The sequence below is a fragment of the Notamacropus eugenii genome, chromosome 6, assembly GCF_028372415.1.
Source record: "Notamacropus eugenii isolate mMacEug1 chromosome 6, mMacEug1.pri_v2, whole genome shotgun sequence".
NCBI lineage: Eukaryota > Metazoa > Chordata > Mammalia > Diprotodontia > Macropodidae > Notamacropus > Notamacropus eugenii.
Window position 1 is genome coordinate 224,785,553 of NC_092877.1, and position 21,539 is coordinate 224,807,091.

A 21,539-nucleotide genomic window follows, 5' to 3' on the forward strand; every position below is an offset into this window, starting at 1 on the left:
ACTTCCTACCATATTGTGATGAGAAATTTGAATTTTAGTTTCTTTAAGAGAAGAGGAAAATCCATATAAAATAGGATAAACATAATGGAAATATGTAATTGAAATAAACAACAAAAAAGCTTTATACAGTTTATATAATCCTATAGAAGGATAGCAGCTGTAGGTATGATCAAGCCATCATTGTCTTCCAAACCAAGTAGGACAAAGCTATAGTGCTGTTAATAAGTTACTTTTATGTATAAAGCACCATGCTAGTGGCAATGGAGAATAATTAACCTTTGATATTCCTAAAATGCCAAGAGAACAAGAGATAAGTTTCTTTTTTTTTTTTTGAGGTAGGTGTGATCTGTGTTAGCAAAGTTGGCAATTGTCTAAATAAGTATATGTAGAGAGATGAATGCATATATACTTATATGTATACATTACATAGAAAGTAATGAATATATAATTGAATATGTTTACATATTGTTTGATATTCATTATTACTGTTAGCAAACTAATACAATTATTTGCAGTTTTATCAACTTTAATAATATATTACATTAAATTGAATCATGCTAATTATATATAGATTGGTTTATTAAATGTTGAAATAAATAACAAATGCTAACATCTTTGAGCATTCTATGATAACTGCACTTTTAAGAGGATGAGGGAAATATTGTGTCTGATATCAATGTGCAAAGAAAAATATATTCATGTTGCAGTTATATATACTATTGTGATCTATCAGTCATTCAGCAAAGATTTATCAGACACCTATGCCAGGAAGTCTTCTAGGTAGTGGCAAGACATAGATAAAAATGAACCAGCACTTGATTCTAAGGAATTTACATTCTAACACAGTGTTTTAATACTATGTTGGTCCAAATAAAAAAAATTGTGATTAGAATATGATTTTATAATCAGTATTATTTTTATTTTATATGTAGTATCAACTTTTTAGACACTAATTAATCAATGTAGCGTGGTTATAGTGGAGAAAATATTGGATCATCTTCCAATTTAAACTCTACCAATTTATTATAATTCTTAGATACTTGAGAAAATCACTTAACTTCTCTGAAGCTCAGTTTCCCATTTTCTAAAATGGGAATATAAATTATTTTACCGTAAAATTCCTAGGGATACTATAAAGATGTAAAGTACTTTGTGACCCTACAAATATAAACCATTATCATTACACTTCTTACAGGAGAATGATTTTAATGATGTCATTTGAAAATGAATATGATATACAATTGTAGATAATTGACATTTTTTTGGTACCTCCTAAATGCCATGAGAATAATAGGAAAACATCAAATGTGTTAGGTAAGTGGGGAAGGATTATGATATGTTTGCAAACTTCGATAGGGATAGCTCTGTTATTTAAATGGTGTAAAGGATTCCTGGTTGAGGATACCCATGCTACCAAGGCAAGTTGACATTTTCTCTGCAATTTACGTATTTAATTGCCTGTGGTAGTGAGAAGTTCAGTGACTTATCCAGGATCAAACAGTCAATATGTGGTAGAGACCAAAATTTAACCCCATGTCTTCTTAATTCCAGTCTTCATGTTCACCATTGTCAGTTACAGATATAGGAAATATCCACATCAATGAAATAAATAATTGATCTTTCAAAATAATGAAGTACAAAGACAAGCATTGTTTAGGTATCTCTGGAAGACCAGAGTAAATTATATACACATGTGTATATCACTTATGCTTTCAAGTCTATATATGCTTACCCTAAAGATTTATAAATGTGTTTATATGCATACCATATGGTATTGTGGTATATATAAATAATATTATATAGACATATAGACAATTTCTAACTTTTCAGACTTTAATACTAGCCCCAACCCTGTCACATATACCAAACACAATGGATAGCTTTCTATTTGTGTATGTTTTGTATGCATCTATTGTATATAAAGTATATGATCCAAGTATATAATACTTGTATACAATGTTACAGACAAAAGTATGCAAAAATATTGTATACTTTCCATACAAGTGATTGCATACCAATAGTTATTTCATTTTTGTCTTTATAGAGAGAAATGCACACAGGAGACTTTCCTCTTGTTCCTTGATCCCTGTATTTCAGGATTAGCAAAGAGGACTAATGATCTCTAATTATAAACTGTTTTTATTTTTAAACAATTATATAATCATACATTGTGCATGATTATAGTAACACATGACTCCATAGTACATGTACACACATGTGTGCACACACATTATCTATGTAGGTATGTATATGCATAAAACATGCTTATGTAGATTTGTATATAGGCATGCATATACATGTACATACCCATATATACACACATTTACACATCTATCTGCCTGAACCTATGTGTGTGTATATACACATATATTTGTATATATGTGTGTTTGTGTGTATACCCAAACCTCAAACATCCATACATTCTGTTCCCAACTTAGATGTAATCCAGAAGTTCACTTTAAAATTCAGTTTAATTTTGCAAATAGTTAATGGAGTAAAAAAGAAAAAGAACAAATACCACAAGCTGGACTAAATGATAAAGATGGATTATGTGGTCCTGAGAGGAAAAGATGTTTCAGAGTGATGGTGGGAAAAGAAATGGCTAGAATGGGAATGAGGAACAAAGAGAATATCTACTCTTCTTTTGACTCAATGATTTGGGAGGACATGAGAAAAGATGTACCCAGAACTGGAGCAGATGGCCTGGGATGTATTGTCTTCTGGAGACAACACAAGAAGATGTTAAGTATAAAGGGGAGGAATGAAGCATAAAGTGAGTTTCTTAATAAGGTAATAATGAGAATACCAGAGAGTGAAATGGAGGAAGAAATTAGTGGGTGTTGTAAACTATGGAGGCCTATGACTGAAAGATATAGCAATGAGAATATGGTGAATGGTAGGAGAAGGAGAGCATTTTTACCCCTGGAGACATTGACAATATAGCAAGGGATTGTGGGAAACAGCAGCTGGGAATTCAGCCACCACAGATTTGAGGAACAATCAGTCATAAGGGGCACTTGCCCTCTAAAGTCTTTGTGGTACCTATCACTGAATTAGTGCAAGTCCTCTGAGACTGACTCCTTGTGGACCAGGATCTTTGATACTTCTGAGATACAGGTTGCTGATCAAGACTAGGAGAGTATTAAGGTCCCTTTGGGCTAGATTGAGTCCACAATTGGCAGGAGATGTGGTACACTCAAGAGAAATACTACATGTGGTACATTCAGTTCTAAATATCTTAGGCCACGGAAACAGAGGCCCCCAAAGTACCTTATGTTCACTGAGGCTCATACTGGAGATGGCTTAGAATCCCTTTTGGAGCAGCCCATGTGATTTCCCCACCCCTTGGCATCTCAGGACTAAAACTGTTTCAGGACTCTCTAGAGCAGACATTCTAAAGATTCCAACATCTGGAGGAATTTGAATTATATTTTCCTATAGAAATAATGTCAAAAATAATGGATTGCATCTAAGATTATGACTGCATCACACACACTCAAAAAAGAAATCTGTTTATCTCATTATGTAACTGAACAGAGGCAGCATGGCATTGTAGACAGAAGGAAACGTACAAGCTTTGTTACTCTGGACGGTTTATCATTCCTTTTTTCCCCAGTTTCTCATTTCTCAGATGAAGGTGTCTCTATGGCCTCTAAAATCTCCTTCAGTGCAGAATTGATAGTCCTGTGAAATATAGTCATTATTTATTAATCTGAACTCTGGGTGATTTGAGCACAGGATTTTATGAAGAAGAAAGGAAAAGACACAAGCAAAAGGGCAAGGGAAAGAAGGAAATAATTTCCTGGTTCTTTCCTGCTACAAGACCAGTTCTAGACAAAATTTCAAAATAAAGGAAGTTGGGCTTCAACCTCATTTAGCATGCAAATCCACTGAGGGCAGGGATTATGTTTCCTTTTGGTCTTCACATCCCAGGCACCCAGTACCAATGCCTTGTATGTAGTAGCGACTTCAATGTTTGTTGGGTTGAATTCAATTCTTTGATCCCCCTTTTTGTTCTTTTCTCTGTCCAAATTCTACTTTCCTTTTACTATGGTGCATAATGAAATCATGGTCTTCTAAACCAGGGCTTCTTAAACCTTGTCCACTCGTGACCCCTTCAACACTTGGGATTGCAACCCACAGTTTAAGAAGCACTTCTCTCCTGCATAATCCTAATTTGAAAGTTTAATCTGTACCTAACTGGTCTTCCGTAAATAGTCTTTACTAAGTTCCTTCTCCAGATCAAATCTCCTGTTCCTAGAGGGTAGAAGATTCATGAAAAAATTCCAATTTACTGACAAAATTGTATAAAAGTTTAAATGATTGATAGCCCTTATCTTGTCCAATGCTATTTGTACTTTTTGAAAGAGGATCTTTACATATTCTACTATATCTCATTGCTAGAATTTCAAGCCATGTAATGAATTGGATTTTTAAAAGGTAATACAAAGAAATATATTTTGCAGGTAGATGGAAGGCAGTTGTTTCTCCAATGCAGAGATTCTCTAAAGCTTCAGATATTCGTAACGGCACTGACTTCTTAGGACTGTGGGTTTGGAGGAAGAGTAGAGGGAATTATTCGTAAATCAGGAAATGCATGCATAGTTTATATGTCTGTGTATATCAGCATATCTACAAATGTAAATATAGATGCAGATGTTTGATGGTCTTATCTATTTTGGTTTTCAAATTACACCACTTAAAATCATTTTCAAGTAATTAGATATACATTGAACATGCACTAAAAGTATATAATAAATATGTGCACAATGAATGAGCAGTTTGCTTTATGAATATGGTGCTTTAAATGTTAAGACTACACTTGACTTGTTCTGTTAATTCCTAAAATGCATCATTACACAGAGTAATCAAAGATCTTTACATTTGCTAGGAAATTACAATAACTTCATTTTTTTGTAATTTAATGTTATACACACTTTATCAAAGTTTGACAAGTTAATACTTTTTTATTAAAATAACTGAATATAGTTTGAGCATGGTGATACTAAATCAAAATGATATAGGGTTTCAGATTTAAAGGGAAATATTTTGAGTTTCTGATTGGAGAGTGAATACATTCCCAAGGGAGTCAAGTCTGCTCCTTGAGTTGTACTGCCCTGGTTTTACCAAAGATTGGGGAAAAGATAATAGCCAAGACAGTTGGGCAGAGTGATATTCTTGTGTCTGGTATAAAAGTAGGTGCTCAATAGGTTTATTTAATTGGCTGGATGGATGGATGGATGAATGGATGAATGGATGCATGGATGGATGGATGGATGGATGGATGGATGGATGGATAGATGGAGAAAAATCACTCATGGCATGACCTACTTTCATATGTTGATATTATAATCAACAGGTTGACTAAACTTTAAGAAAAATGGTGAGGCAAAATGGGTGTGGAATTCCCACAATTGGTGACCCTGCCATCCTACAGCAGACACAGGATAATATTAGCTCAATGCCAAGCCATCATTTAGTCTTATTATTATAAGAGTCCTTAGCCAAGCCTTAGGAATAGAGTAGGGCACAGTATGATGGCCATCTTCCAGGATAGGTAGAGATACTATTGTGTTTTACCAGGAGAAAAGACAAGGAGAATAGTAAGTAATAGTTTTTAAAATGAAATTGTACACAGTAGGGACTTAAATGTTTCCTAGGTTTCATTGAATTCTTTGGTCTCTGATTCTTTTGATTCTCTGATTCTTTGATCTTTGATTCCTCAAAATATTATGTGTTTCTGAAAATATTATTTCCTATTTGCATTAAAGGTTTTGCTTCATATTATAGATTTCAAGTGATTTTTAGATCATTGTTAATGAGTTCTAGTTTGTGATAGAAGATGATTACTTTCTTTTATTATAGTTCATGATTTTTATCTGATTTTAGATTTCAATATCTTATATTCTCATCCACATCAACAAGCATTGATTAAGCAACCACTATGTGTCAGGCACTCTGTTAAATGCAGGAAATAAAAATAAAGACAAAAAGACATTCCCTACTCTTGAGGAGCTCAAGTCTAATGGAGGAGAAAGCATGAAAATAATTATGTACAATAAAAGATACAGCATAAATTAGAGACAATAAGTAAAGAGAAAGCACGTGCATTAAGGACAATTATAAAAGATTTGTCATAGAAGATGGGATTTTAGCTGGGATTTGAAGGAATTCAGGGAAGCCAGGAGGAGGAGTTCAGAGTGCACGAGGGGTCTAGTGCAAGGAACAAGAGATTACATAAAGGGTATAGCACTCTAGAAAGATAAAAAGCAAAGTTAAATGTTTCTCATTTAATTATTTGGATTCACTTGTAGCCATATAATACAACTAGTGTTTTGATAATGCAGATATTACTTGTATATATAATTAGCATACAATGTACAAAAAGTGATGGAGACTTTAGAATGGATAAAATTGGTCACTATTACTTTATATTACCTGTGAATGCATTTTCACAAACCTTGGTATTTCTGCTAGGTCATGGTGAAGATCTAAAACCTGTGAAACAAATGGTGATCTTGGGTGTGTGATCATCCATTTAAGGATGCTATTGCATTTGCAACATAATTAGCTGCCTAATAGTGCATCTAAATTTGGCCAGTGTGTTTGTATGTGTAAATAATCATGATTAATTAAAAGCTACCATGTCTGCTTTTCTCTTTGTAACCAAATTGCCATGGAATTAATTCCATTTCAAATTTTTGTGGAAATATTTTGTTTATGAAATAATGTTATCTTTTAAAAATATAATGGTAATAATATTGAAAAATATCCCACATTACAATATGTACAACAATGCTAGATTAGATACATCCCTGACTTACCATTCCGGAATGAGGTCCCTTCTGGATTTAAATTTATGATCTCATGGTGTTATTGTTAAATCTTAATTACATTTCTCATCTGAAGGAAGAACAAATGAAATAATTGTTAAATTTCTACAAAAGTGTCTGTGATATTATTTGTTCTAATGTGCTGGAAGCAAATGTGAGAATTGGTAGCTCTATTGAATGCAGCTTAGAGCACTATGGCTTAACTGCTAAGATAATCCACAAAGAAGTATTTGGAGATAGAAGAGCAAAAGATGAGGGATGTGTTTGTGTGATCTGTGAGGCAGAAAGTGATCTTGAAACCAGGAAACAGGATAATTAATGCCTTTTTAGGGTATGTGTACCAGCAGTCTCTACATTCAGCAGTGGTCTCTCCTGTCCTTTATGTTTCAACTAGAAACTTGTCCCTGATCATAAGAAATCACTTAAGGCAATTAGACCTCTGAAAGTGGATGGGCAAGAGGAGGGAGAGAAAGAGAGAGAAGGATTAAGAAGACAAAAGGGAGGAAAAAATAAAACTTTGGTCACCATACCCTATGGCCCTTTTAATTTTTTGAAGTTTGGTGGCAAAGATGTTCCTACTATCCTTAATCTTGTCATCATCAATATCTGTCATATCATCATAGGGAAGAACAGTTGTACAGTGCTTAGTTGGCATATAATAGGAGCTTGATAAATGTTAGTTCTCCCTTCCCCTACCCATCCCCACTTTCTACCTCTCTGTCAGAGAGGCATCATGGTATAGTAGCTAAACAATAGAATTTGAAATAAGAAAAACCTGAATTCAAATCCTACCTGATGTGTACTGGAGATATATGTGCCTGTCATTTAATCACTCAATTGGCCAGTATTTTTCAAGAACTTAGCATATGCCAAACTCTGTGCTAGGTACTGAGGATATAAAGACACAATTGAAGTAGTTTCTATTATCAAGAAGCTTATAAATCTTTCAGACCCCGTAAGAGTCTCCTTTTCTTCATTTCTAAAGTGGGAATATCTATTATAGCTGTCTCACAGAGAGCTTGTGAGGCTCAAGTGATAGAATACATATATAAAGCTATATATAATTTATCTGTTATCTATACTCCAATGTTTTAAATACCTATTTAGAATTTCATATATGTTCAATTCCTACCTTGAGTTTAATGAAATTTTAGGAATAAATTGAAAATATTTACTTATGCAGATGAACAAATTCTCAGTTTAATATGAAGATATATGCAAAGTATCAGAATTATGGTATTACCAAATTAACAGAAAATATTACTTTTCAGGCATAGAATGCTACTAGGTAATGAAGATGTATTTACTAAATATATTGTTGTGGTTGTAGAGGTTAAAGTGAGCTGGGTAAGGAAGGGAATGATCCCTCTTTTAGCTCAGATCTTTGTTTTTCTTTCCCTTATAGCCCTTGTCATACATTATTATTTTTATAAATCTGTGTTCTTATTGAAATAGGAACTTCTTTCTTAATTCAGACCATAACCAATCCATATCCATAGCCATAGCCTACTCATCCTTTTGTAGATATTCTCCCATAAATAATCCACAGAAGCGGCTGTCCAGTGTATGAGGATTTGCTTCTAGATCCCTGGAATTTTATGGATATCAGGGTAGCATATTATCTTCCCATTCCAACTTTTGTTATCATTTATTGTTAGTTTTACATTTCTCTGATGACACCCTTTGTGCTGCTTCTCCTGATTGTCTTTCTTTAAAATGTGTGGCAGTCTGTTCCCACAGACCAGGCATCATCTTAGTTCTTTGGACATTCCAGTGTTTATGGAAACTCTAGTGTTCCCTGATTTGCAGTCATAAACTATCACCAGAAGAAAATTGTTTAAAAAAAACACATAGGTCTTTGATTCAAAGAGAAGTTTGGAGTCATCCAATGCACTATAAGAGAACTCAGCTGTAGAAGAAAATTGTCCGTCATCTCTTGGAAGATTATATGGTTTCTGCATGTTTTAAAGGTCATGGGAAATGTCTTGCTTGGTAAGGTAGAAGCAAAGCAGAGAAAACAGAAGACCATGCATACCTGGCAGATATAAACTAGAGGTTTATTTGGAGATCAACCTAAATCAGTGTTTAGCATAGTGCCTGGTATATCATAAGCACTTAACAAATACTTCACTTGTCTCATTACCATAGATTGACCCCAAGGAAAATTATGAAAATTACGAACCAGATGAAACAGAATTTTTGCTTTAAATCTTCTTCTTTCAGCAAACTGTCTTCATTCTTCTGAATGGCTACCTAGCTTTTGTTCTTTTCCTAAAGAGCATTATTTTTAAGAATCTGAGAGTTTTAGCTCATTCATGCATTAGAATGTTGGTAATTGGTAGGAAGAAGTTATCCCTCCTAGGTGAATTTATATTTCAAAAAAGGCTGGGGGAGAATTCATGAAAACCAAAAAACAAACCTTTCAATACTTAAAACATTAAATCTCCAATAATAAAATTTTGGACCTTGTGTCTCTCAAGAGTCCTATTCCTTTGTGTGGAAATGATTCTAGGTTCTAAAATGCTGTGCCAGTAGAGTATAATCTCAAACAGATTTGAGTGCATTGGAAAAGCTTACGGAGTGGTTCAAATGATAAACTATGGCTACTGAAGACCGACCTACCTAAATATAAAGAAACTCATCCCTTGTAATTTGGCCACTTGGTAATGAATTATTTGGCCATGACCACTCATGGAATTAAGAAAAATTCAAAACACATTAATTTGCTTCTATGGTGAAAATAACAGGAATGGACAGTGTGCAATTTCTATGCTGTCTGGAAATAGTCTACAAACCTTAAATTATTTCTTGGTATTGTGAGTGTAAGATCCTTTTCCAATAAGCAGCAATGTATTCTACAATGGGCATCCAAATCATAATCTATTTGAGTTTCTCTTGATAATTTGAAAGAAGAAGATGAAGTTGAGATTCTCCTTGAGTTGTCAGATAAAGGAGTTCATGGATGTAGTTGAAATGGACCCAAAGGAAATTTTTTGAAAAGTAATTTTATGGGACAAATAGTCACCCATCTAGTATTTCTGATAAGCATAATCACTGTGAAAATAATTTAACCTTTTTTATGCTCCAAAACTTGTTAAAGAGATTGAAAAGGCAGAGAAATACTATGGAAATCTTGACAAGATCTTCTAAATCAAGTCAACACGTACCTTAATACCCTGTGACTTCTGAACAAAATCACAATGGAAAAAGGTTAAAAAAATATTAGACCACACATATTAGGTACAAAAAGAAAAAGGTCAAAGGTTTGTAGAAAAGTCTCAGGGTAGCTGATTTCTCAACAAAGAAAAAAGGAAAAGGAGAGAGAGAAAGAAAAGAAGGAAGAAGAGGAATAGGAGAAGGTAAAGGACAGGTAACAGGAAAACAAGAGAAGGAAAAGAAGCAATTGACAATACCTTAAGTATAAAATAACTGGATCATAAGTTTAGAGTTGGAAGAAACTTAGTGTCATAAGCACAGTTTCCTCATTTTATAGTTAAGGAAACTGTAGTCGAAGAGGCCAACTTGCCCAAGGTCGCACAGTTAACAAGTGGTAGTGCTTGTTACCAAATCAAGGTGCTTTGACTCCATATCTGAAGATCTTGCCCTTATACCTTGCTATATCCACTTAATTACTAGTTGTGAACTGTTTACTGATGTGGAGGTTATTTCAGAATAATTTGTCTCTGTGCATTCAGACCAGAGTCAAAACTAAGTGCAGTAGTCAGAGCTTTGACTTAGATCCCAGTATGGTCATGCTTCTCTAATCTGAGTTGCTAGAGTTAGGTACCAGGTAGATGATAAGAGGAGAATGTGAAAGAAAGGGGAAGATGGAGAGGCAGCTTGACGTAGCTGAATGGAGCATTAACTTTGAAATCAGAGTTGCATGGATTCAAAGCCTACCTTAAACATTGTATGAACCTGGGCAAGTTACTAACCTCTGTATGCCTCAGTTTTCTCCCCTGTAAAATGTAGGGGTTGCACTCAATCTTAAGGTCACTTTCAACTTTAAGCTACACTTCTTTGATTAGATTCTCTTTAGATTCCAGTATAGCTGTACCCATAGTCAATACTCTGCTACCAACCTGACCACCATTATCTGCTTGAGTTGATGCCTTCTTGTCAATGTCAGTGCTGCCTCTCCCCTTGGACTGTTCTTGGTGCTTCTGCCTACCTGTCTGTTTTTGTCTCAAGTGAGAAAATTTCTAATTACTCCTATGAGTCACATCATTGATCAGCTAGAACAGAGGTCAAAATTAATATGAAATTAAAATAAAGGGGAAAAATGCTGTGCAATTCAGCTCCAACCTGAATGCCTCAAATAAGCTGTAGATGATAAAAAATGGAAAATGCATAAAGATTAAGTTATTAAGTATTTTCAGCATTTCTTAGAGGCACTTAAGTGGTTTAAAGCTGTTGTTCCCCCCATATACCCACGTGTATGCACACACAGAGACAGTGGAAGAAATCCCAAACCATTTATTCTTTGCCAGGTGAGCAGACATAGCAGTTAAGAATGCTGCCAGTTCAGAGTTTATACTCATTTGCAGAAACTATGGAGAAGGTAATAGAAGGTTGAGATCGATCACCTGATAAAACAATAAAAGCAGTGAAGGAAAAGCAAGCTTACAGAAAGTTAAGCATGAGACACAATCAACAGAGATCATTCCAAGAACATTTAATGATGAAACTGGAAGAGAACAAAAAGACACAAAAACAAACAGTCAGATACAAACGTACTAGATGCAAGGCACCATGCTAAGTACTGGAAATAGAAAAACAAGTGAAATGGATCTGGATCTCATGAAGCTTACATTCAAATAGGTCAAATAACCACACACACACACACACACATACATATCTACATATGTATGTATGTAGGTATGTGTGTGTGTATGTATATGTGGGTATATATGTGTATCTGTACATACAGATGCATATATACACATATATAAATATACATATATATATATGCAACATACATACAGAACAAATACAAAATCACCTGTTCAGGAGCTAGAGGAAGGAGTCACCAGTAACTGAGGCAACCACAAAAAGATTCTATACAGAAAGTGGTATTTGAGCTAAATTCTGAAGGAAACCAGATTTTTGAAGAGTGGCACTTGAGCTGAGTGTTAAAAGGAGAGCAATGCATTGCAACAGGTGGAGATGGGGGGGGTGCATTTTCGGTTCAGACATAGAGGACTTCCAGGGTAAAGGAACAGAGGTGGCAGAGGAAATTTCATATGGGAGGAAGATTAAGTAGATTAGTATGGCTGGGTTGTAGAGTACAGGTGTATGGGCGTAAGTTGAGAAAGAAACTAAGGTTGCAAACCAGAGGGACTGAAAAGATGATGGTGTCCTTGACAGAACTAGAAATGTTGGAAACAGGAGAGGATTTACAGGGAAATATTAGCTCTGCTTTAGGCTAGTTGAATTTGACATACCTGTGAGACGTCTATTTCAAATAGGCATTTGCAGAAATGTGACTAGAGACTGGAAGAAAGATTAAGGCTTAATATGTAGCTCTATATATCCCCAAGTTTTGTAGAGCTCTGTAAAATTTCCCAAGAAATTGAGAAGTACCATGAATTACTGTGGGATATGGATAGTGAGCCAGTGAGAGGGAGAAGCTTCATCTCCCCCTGTTTATTTTCATCTCTCCCCCAGATGAATACAGACTCAGTCTAAGTCCAGAGTGGCCCTCCTCTAGGAGCAGGTCCCCTGAGCAGATCTGACAGCATTTATATGGTGATTTATTATTTTGATCAATTACTATAAAATCATACTGAATGAGGAGCTAAATACGACACTTTAAAAATGAAATAAAAAGAACAACTAGATTTGAATAAGTATATAATATATGTTATACGTAGCATATTTATATATACACAGTACATATACATATATACATGGTATAGGTATATACAGTATATATACATAGTATACGTACATATATACAGATGTGTACATACACAAAAGAAACCCTTGCTGAAAATGACACAATCTTGAAAGTATTGAGGGATCTATTCACAAAATATTTCTAGGACAGGATGGTATCAAGCAATTAAAAAAACAGATTGAATTTGTATCTAGAAAAAATAACCTAAGATGCTACTGGATTATCTCACCTCTATAAAGTATTGTGTAAATTATATCGATCTACACCTATCAAAGCCCTTGGATTGTAGATTTAGAATTGGTAAGACCATTGCAAGCCATCTAGACAGGAGGTTTTTAACTTTTTGTCTCATGGACCTCTTCTGATGAAATCTATAAACTCAGAATAATGTTTTGTTTCTTTTAAAAGCATCATTGAAGCATATGCTAAATTTCAATTACAGATTAATTCAAATAAAGATGTATTTTTCCTATTCAAATTCATGAATGCCCTGTGATTGTCAATGGACCTCTTAGGGATCTGTGGATCCCAGTTTGATCTAGACCAACACCCTCATTTTAAAGTTGAGGAAATTAAGATCCAAGGAGATGAAATTACTTTCCCCTGATTGTACAGACACGGCAGATCCCATACCCTCTTGTTCTAAATCCAGTGACTGTTCCAAATACTTGATCAAATATAGGAAAAGAACAGAAAGACTTTTATAGGCAAGCTTACACTGTACGTCACATCTTTAGAATCACACAATTAAATTAAAGGTGCAAAAAAATATGAGATCCTGCAATAGTTATTACTTCTTGATTGCAAAAATGCATTTCTGAGTAAAAGCAAAATAAATCCTCAAGGGCTAATCTCCACCAAAGTATCTCCCAAGTGAAAAAGCAAGAGAGAAGACACCAGGCTATGAGTTATTGATAGAATGAAATAAAATAAAATAAAGGCCAATAGAATTTTTTTCCAAGCATCTCAGCCTTTTTCTCATTTACATAAAACAAAACAGCAGGATGAGGGGAAGTTGAGGGTAACCGTCTCACTACAGTTTTACTAAGCTCTTTTTTTTTTTTTTTTGTCTTTGAAGAAAGAGCTCTGGGGATACTTGCTTAGCTAGAGGAGTATGATAAGACATAAGAATGAAAATGGGTTTCTGACCTTAAGCCAAATGAGAGATGAACTGAGGGAGTCATAGGGGATAGTGGAGGGGCGAGAATTACAGAGACAAGAAATTATCTCAACCTGAGCATATGCTTCCTCATGTGAGCCGTCTGGTTGTTGGGAAGGAGTTCAAAGACACTGGCTGAAAGAACTGAAAGAACTGTAACTCTCCCCTGCAGGGAATAGGCATAGTAATGACAGCACCATCCCATGCTCAGTGAATGGCAGAGGAGGCTAAAAGAGCTGGCTGACAGCTATAGGGAAGGCTGATTCCTCTATGGGGAAGAATTAGTCACAGAATCCCTCTTAGACGGTGACCTTAGAGTAGAGCTCAGATACAGAAATGGGAGCAGACCCAAGATAGAACAGTTTGATAACATCACCAACTCTGTAGAATTAGAGGCAAGAGTTTCTTCTCTAAAAAAGTACCCACCACACACATTCCCTACATGATTTCATCATGATTCTTATCCATGTTCTCTCTGTTTAGTTCTTAATAGATGCAATCAATCAGTTGTATTTAGTGATATTCTGATAATTATCCATTACTAACTTATTATTGATTATTAATACCAATCAAGGCCTAAAATATTTTAAAAGAAAAAAATTAAAAATAATGTTAACTTCTGATAGAATATAATCTTGTTCAAGGCATGTTTAGGCTTTGTAGCCTCAGAGCCTAGTACGGCGCCGTACACAGTAGGCACAGTATATGCTTGTTATTAATTTACCACTACTGTGGAGGATTGTCCTGCTCAGAGATGATTTAGAAGAGTTATTCATGGCTTTGGAAAGAACTTGCTGTCTCTGAAATCAGTGTACTTAGGTTCAAACCCAACCTCTCTGATGCTAACTAGCTATGTGACTTCGAGCAAGTCACTTAACATCTCTGGGTCTCAGTTTCTTCTGTTTTAAATGAGGAGTTAAGCTAAATGACCTCTGGCCTTCCAGGCCTAGAGCTACGATCCTTGAAAAGCATGCTGTGAACCTCAGAGTATGATGTCAAAATGTGAGTTGTTCTATGATATCTTACAGATGTCCCTCTATTCAGACAATAATTCTGACTACAGCATCTGGCCTCAAAATGAGAGTCACAGTTATTTCAAAGGAACTGACTATTTGGAAACTACAGGGAAATTACACAAATGAAGTATCCCTATTGTCCAAACCACATCACGGAGATGGGGAGAGCACTGAATGAATATTCTGTTAGTGTGTATGCCTTAGACAAGGTAGTCAACAAACATTTATTAAGCTCCTACTACAAACTTAGCACTGTACTCCATGCTGGGGATCAAAAAAAGGCCATTATCTGAACCTGGAATTAAGCAGGAAGAATGCAAAATGCTGGATTACATTTTGCAATTTCTACAATGCTTTAAATCAGTGATGTCAAACTCAAATAGAAATGAGGACTACTAATCCATACATAAGGATCCCTACAGACCACATATTGACTTAGTTTTAAAGCATAATATTATCTGTTTTATTATATTTTTATTTTGTGAAATTTTTCCCAATTACATTTTAATCTGGCTTGGGCCAATTTGTCAGTGTTGTCAGCCACTTGCATCAGACAAGAGTGTTTGACCCCACTATTTTAAATCATCTGAAGGCATTTCTTGGCTTAACCGATCTTACTTAACACCAAGTTTCTCTCAGAAATGCTGTGTGAGTAGTCATTGATACACTAAAGAATCAAAGGGCCATGGACCGACCTACGATAGGTATAATTAGGCTTCTGCCTATTTTCAATGATGTCTTAGATGCTTGAATTTACAAAGAAAGGATCATCCCAGAACGATATAACTGAAGAAAAGTGGTTAGAGATCCTGGGCTAAGTAGAAAGGAAGTCAGGGCATCTAAGTTTGAGATCTGGCTCTTTTGATTATTAGCAAAAGAGCAAGATATACCTACCCTTTGAGTCTCAGTTTCCTCATTTGTACAATTGAATGCTGGCCTGGACAACCTCTTAGGTCCTTTCACATTTACTTGTGATCTTGAACATCCAATGGAGTAGAAGCCAAGAATATCAGATGGGGAACATGGGTGCAACATTGAAACCCATGAAATGGTAAAAGGCCACCAGGATATCAGTAATACCTCTAACAACAATATCCTTTATGTAGTGCTTTCAGGTTCACAATGTAGTATTTAGATTGCTTTAACGTTTGAATGTCAAACATGTTGCCTTGTTGGCCCATAATATTGCTGTTCTTTAGAAACAGATTAAAATGTAATTGATATACATTTAACAAATAAAAATAAAATAAACATAGACATTTATATGTGGCCTTCTAAGTCAATATGCTGCCTAAAGTTGAATGGACCTTTGTTACTATTTGAGTTGGACGTTATACATTCTCTTTCATTCTATCCTTACAACTATCCTGTGAACTAGATGCTATTTTTATTTCTATTTTACAGATGAGGAGACCAGGGCTGAGAAAGGTTAAGTGATTGGATCAGGGACCCTGGTGATTGGATCAGGAGGCTGAGGTTTATTTTAGGATTTGAGCTTTCTGATGACCTATCAGACTCTCCACATCAATCCACTATAAGCTTAGCTTCCTCTTTGGAGCGCTTATGGGAGGTAATACACAAGAGTTTTCAATGAGTTGTGATTTACACTGATTTTGGCACTGTGGGGGTGATGTCCTCACATCAGTGACATCACTATTCAACTGAATTGACAAGTACTGAGTTAGAAGTTTGCATACAGGGAACCTTTAGTATGCAAATGCAAATTCTCAGCTATGAAGGAGGAAAATTCTTGGATGGGTTATGATTTGTGTTATTGGGGTGGGGGGAAGTCCTCACATCAGTGACATTACTCTATGAAGTCACAAGTGGTAGGTAGGTGTTAGCATGGGGACACTCATTGTCCCTGAAATTACAACTGGTTGCCTACTCTACCTACTCCTAAAATGTCCAAGTGTAAATAGTTAATTACCTATATTGTCCATCATATTGTTAGTTCTTTTTGAGGGCAGGGACTGTCTTTCCCCTCTATTTGTATCCTGAGCCCTAAGCACAGTACCTGGCACATAGTAGGCACTTAATGCATGGGTTTTGATTGAAAGATAATTGTCTTTCATCTCAGCTTCATGTTGACTCTCTAGCTTTCTGAATACATTTATAAACTCAACTCATAAAAAATATGTAATTGTTATAATGTTCAGCTTAAAAATGGAGAGAAACTGAATCACAAGTGAAACTCAGTATTTCAAACAAGTTCACTTACAGGATGACTAATGGCCCTGAGATTAGAATCAGAATTTTCAACCTCTAAGGGACCTTACCTAGACGATGCCGTAAGTAGAGGAGTGGGATTGAAGTTAAGAATATCTGACTATCAATGTTCAAATCCTACCTCAGACGCTCAGGTTTGTGGCTTTGGGCAAATCACTTAAAATTTGCCTCAGGTCCCTCAACTGTAAAATGGGCATAATAATATCCACCTACCTCCTAGGATTGTTGTAAAGATCAAATACTTAGAAAGCATTTAGTACAGTACCTGGCAGGTTATTATTAATGACCCTTATTTTTTTTAATTATTATTATGTTTCCAAGAAGAGAAAACTGAGACCCAAAGAGCAACTTTTCTGAAGGTTACATAGGTTGCTATTGGAGAAAGCAGGACTGGAAGCCAAAATTCTATTCTGCATTACAGTTCATGGCACATTCTACTCCAACACTTTCTCCTCTGAGTCTTAGTATGCTCAAAGATAATGGGGAATTAAGGAGATAATGCTCAAAAAATATAAAAAATAGTCATTGTTCTTAATTTCAGAGAAGAAAATTAGTACTTTCATCCTATGGAGAGATGCTCCTTGTGGAGACAGCTACCTAAACAGATGTGATATGCCAGTTAGAAGAAATTCTAAATCTATTTTACTTGTAAACATGAAATGAGTAATATGAAAGACTTGTGAAACTGGTAATTTAAACATCATCATATTTCAAAAGAAGGGAAAGCATTTTAGAACTAGAAATGATGAGTATGAAACATGGCAGTTTCATCCGCTAATTAATTGTGTGTTGATGCTAAAACAAAACAGTTGGGTTAGACAACTGAAGTTATTTAATCACAAGACTAATTCTAGACTACATTTTTTTAAAGGGAAAAGGATTCATAATAAATTTGTCATTATATCCATAGTATTTCCTCAAGAACAAAAAGACATGATAAAGTCAACTTAATATAAATCTAATAAAAAAGCAAATTAAAATTGCTTTTAATATCAGTTTCAGTAGTTGCTAAGATTTCTGTTAAAGATTCCAAAACATGTTAAAGTACATAAATCAATTCAGTAAAGAAAAATAGCTATGAACATAATAGTCAAAAACTTTCATGTGGACTCCATGTAATGATGTTTCTCACCTCTTTGTTGCAAATGGATGCATCCTTATGCAGAGAAAGAGCAGGGTTTTGTTTTGGTTTTTTCCCTTTCTAATCAGCCAAAACTTAGGTATGAATGACTATGGTGACATATATCCTTCCATGCCTTCTTTTGGAGATTCTTTCTGCTCTTTGCATAAAGCAGAATGATGTCTCCTACACCATGAAGCCCTTGAGGAGAGGAAGAGCAGTGTAGACCCTGAGAGTAAGCCTCAGAGCCATAGCAATCTGGATTCATGGTCCTTTTATATCGCATACTGGCTTTGTGAATCATGAAATTCACTTAGCTTCTCGTTGCCCCCTGCCCCAACCCCAACAACTCTCTAAGACAATAGGGTGCTTGGTAGAGGAAATTTCTTCATCCAGAGTTCCCTAAAATAATCAAATCACAAGTCTGGTTTTTAAAAGAGATTCAGAGAACTTCTTTATCTGTATATATGCCAGTGTTCCCTTTGCATAGGATGTAGGGAGAATTAAAGTGAAAATTGCCTATATTACAAACTAAAAAGAAAAGTACAAGTATATAGAAAAGATGAAGTGAGGTGAAGGAAGAAAGTTTCCTGAGTCAGACAGTCCCAAGGGGTGAATGATACCTAAGAATACATCAGATATTAATGACCACTGCATTAACTCTTTGGACCACTTTGGTACCATTTAGTGCAATGAAGCAGTAAGTTACTAATTGGTTGCCTTCGGTCCCCAAAGAATTTCTGTAACTTCGCAAGTGCTAGACTTTCTAATATCCAAGGGAGTCATGTGTTTAGTGGGAAAGTCTGACTCATAAGATCATGAAGCTTAATTTGGTTCACTTAATTAGTTAGCCAAATGATTCAGCTCATGTTTTTGAACACCCTCTATGTTCTCAATAGAAATTCTTCAAGAATTAAAAAAGGGGGGAGAGGCAAACACAGAGACAAAATATTTGTCTAATATAAAATATAAAGGGAAATTCTATTAGAAACCTAAAGAATGTAATAATGATTATAATAACTGCCACTTAGTTATGGTTTCCATATATTCTCATTTCAGTCTCACAGTAATCCTTGTTAGATGGACAAGGGTAAAGGGAATAGATTGTCCTGTGACAATCACAGGAGGATCTCTCTCTTAGTCACTGCTTGAAAAGTTCTCGCTAGAATCCTGCTTAATAGGCTGATCTTTCACCTGGAAGATGGTCATCTACCTGAGAGCCAATGTGGCTTCAGAAAGGGCTAAAGGAACAGTCGATATGGTGCTTGCTGCCTGAGAACTCCAGGAGAAATGCCAGGAGCAGAATAGAAATCTGTACACATTTGTGGATCTGACCAAGGCCTTTCACACTGTTAGTCGTGAGGGCTTATGGAAAATTATGTCAAAATTTGGTTGCCTGGAGAAGTTCATCAATATTGTACGTCAATTTCATGATGGCATGTTTGCCTGAGTTCTGGATAATGGACAAAGCTCTTGTGCCTTCCCAGTCACCAACGGAGTGAAACAGGGCTATGTGTTTGCTCCTATGCTTTTTAGCATGATGTTTTCAGCCATATTGACAAATGCTTTCAATGATGATGAACACAGAATCATGGCCAACTACTGTATTGATGGTAAGTTCTTCAATTTGAAAAGGCTACAAGCCAAGACCAAAGTGGAGGGAGTGTTGGTGCATGATTTTTTGTTTGCAGATGATTGTACACTCAATGTAGCCTCTGAAGCTGAGATTCAACAAAGTATGGATAAATTCTCTGTTGCCTGTGTTAATTTTTGCCTAATAATTAACACCAGGAAAACACAGGTGCTCCATCAGCCACCACCACACCATCCATACGTGGAACCATCGGTTACAACAAATGGAGAAGTTTTGAATGCTGTGGATAAGTTCACTTACCTTGGTAGTGTACTTTCCAGGGATGTACACATTGACAGTGAGGTTGATGCACACATTGCCAGAGCTAGCTCAGTGTTTGGGAGGCTCCAAAGAAAGGTTTGGGAGAGAAGAGGTATTGGACTGACTACCAAACTGAAGATCTGCAGAGTCATTGTGCTGACCTCATTGTTATATGCTTGTGAAACATGGACATTCTACCAGCGCCATGCCAGGAAACTGAATCGCTTCCATTTGAACTGTCTTAGGAAGATTCTGAGGATCATCTGTCAGGATAAGGTACCAGACACAAAGTCCTTGCTTGACCTGAACTGCCAAGTATTCAAACTATGCTTCAGAGAGCGCAGCTCCAATGGGCTAGCCACGTTGTTCGAATGCAAAATGTATGCTTGCCAAAAAGACTATTTTATGGAGAACTTGCATGGAGCAAGTGATCACATGGTGGCCTGAAGAAATGATACAGAGACACTCTCAAGGTCTCTCTCAAGAACTTTGGATTTGATTGGGCAACATAGGAGACACTGGCACAGGAACTCTCAGCATGGCATGCCCACATAAGAAAAGGTGCTGTGCTCTTTGAGCAGAGCAGAATTGAGACAGTACAAAGTAAACGCAGGATGCACAAATTGGGGATATTCACCCCAAGTATTCATACTTACTATCTGTGCTCAACCTGTGGTAGAGCATTCTGAGCTCATATTGATCTGATCAGCCACAGTCGGACACACTGAAATTTCACTCTGTCATGGTGATGTCATTTTGGTCCTCTTCAAAGATGGATGAAGGACAGCAACCAACCAACCAATTCTTGTTAGCATTATCTCTGTTTCACAAATAGGGAAACTGAAGCTCTGTGAGTATCATGGATATAGAATTCAAAGGAAATTCCAAGACCATCTAATCTGCCTCATTTTATACAAAAAGAAACTGAGGCTCAGGGAAGCTTAGAGGCTTTCCTAAAGTGACATAGTTAAGTACCAGAGGCTGACTCCAGAAACTAGAGGCTCTAGGGGATGTTCTAGCTTTCTTCATGGGTTTAAAGGGCTTACATGTAGTTGGAGGATTAAGATTTGAGTTACTTTGACCCAGGGGGAGATAACTAGGAAATTTGGTAAAAAATTGCAAGAAGGCAAATTAGGTGTAATTGTTAGAAAAAATTTCCTAACAGCTAGGGCTGTGGAAAAGTAGAATGGGCTACTACCTCAAGAGATTTTTTTTATTGGAAATCTTCAAACAAAAACTGTATAACAAGATGTAAGATATGTAACAGAGAGAAATACTTTTCAGGTATCAACCATACCAGAACCGGACTCCAACTTATGAATGGCCAGAGCCAAACAAAACAAGTCAGAGGCAGATGTGTCAGGAATCAAGAAGTGGTTTAATTAATTT

The 21,539-nt window shown here is 35.9% G+C and overlaps 1 protein-coding gene across 1 annotated transcript in view; it reads left to right on the plus strand.

Moving 5' to 3' along the window:
• NALCN (sodium leak channel, non-selective) overlaps positions 1-21,539 on the plus strand; it is a 526,457-nt gene that overhangs the window by 150,982 nt on the left and 353,936 nt on the right. The gene's annotated exons all lie outside the window — the stretch shown is intronic.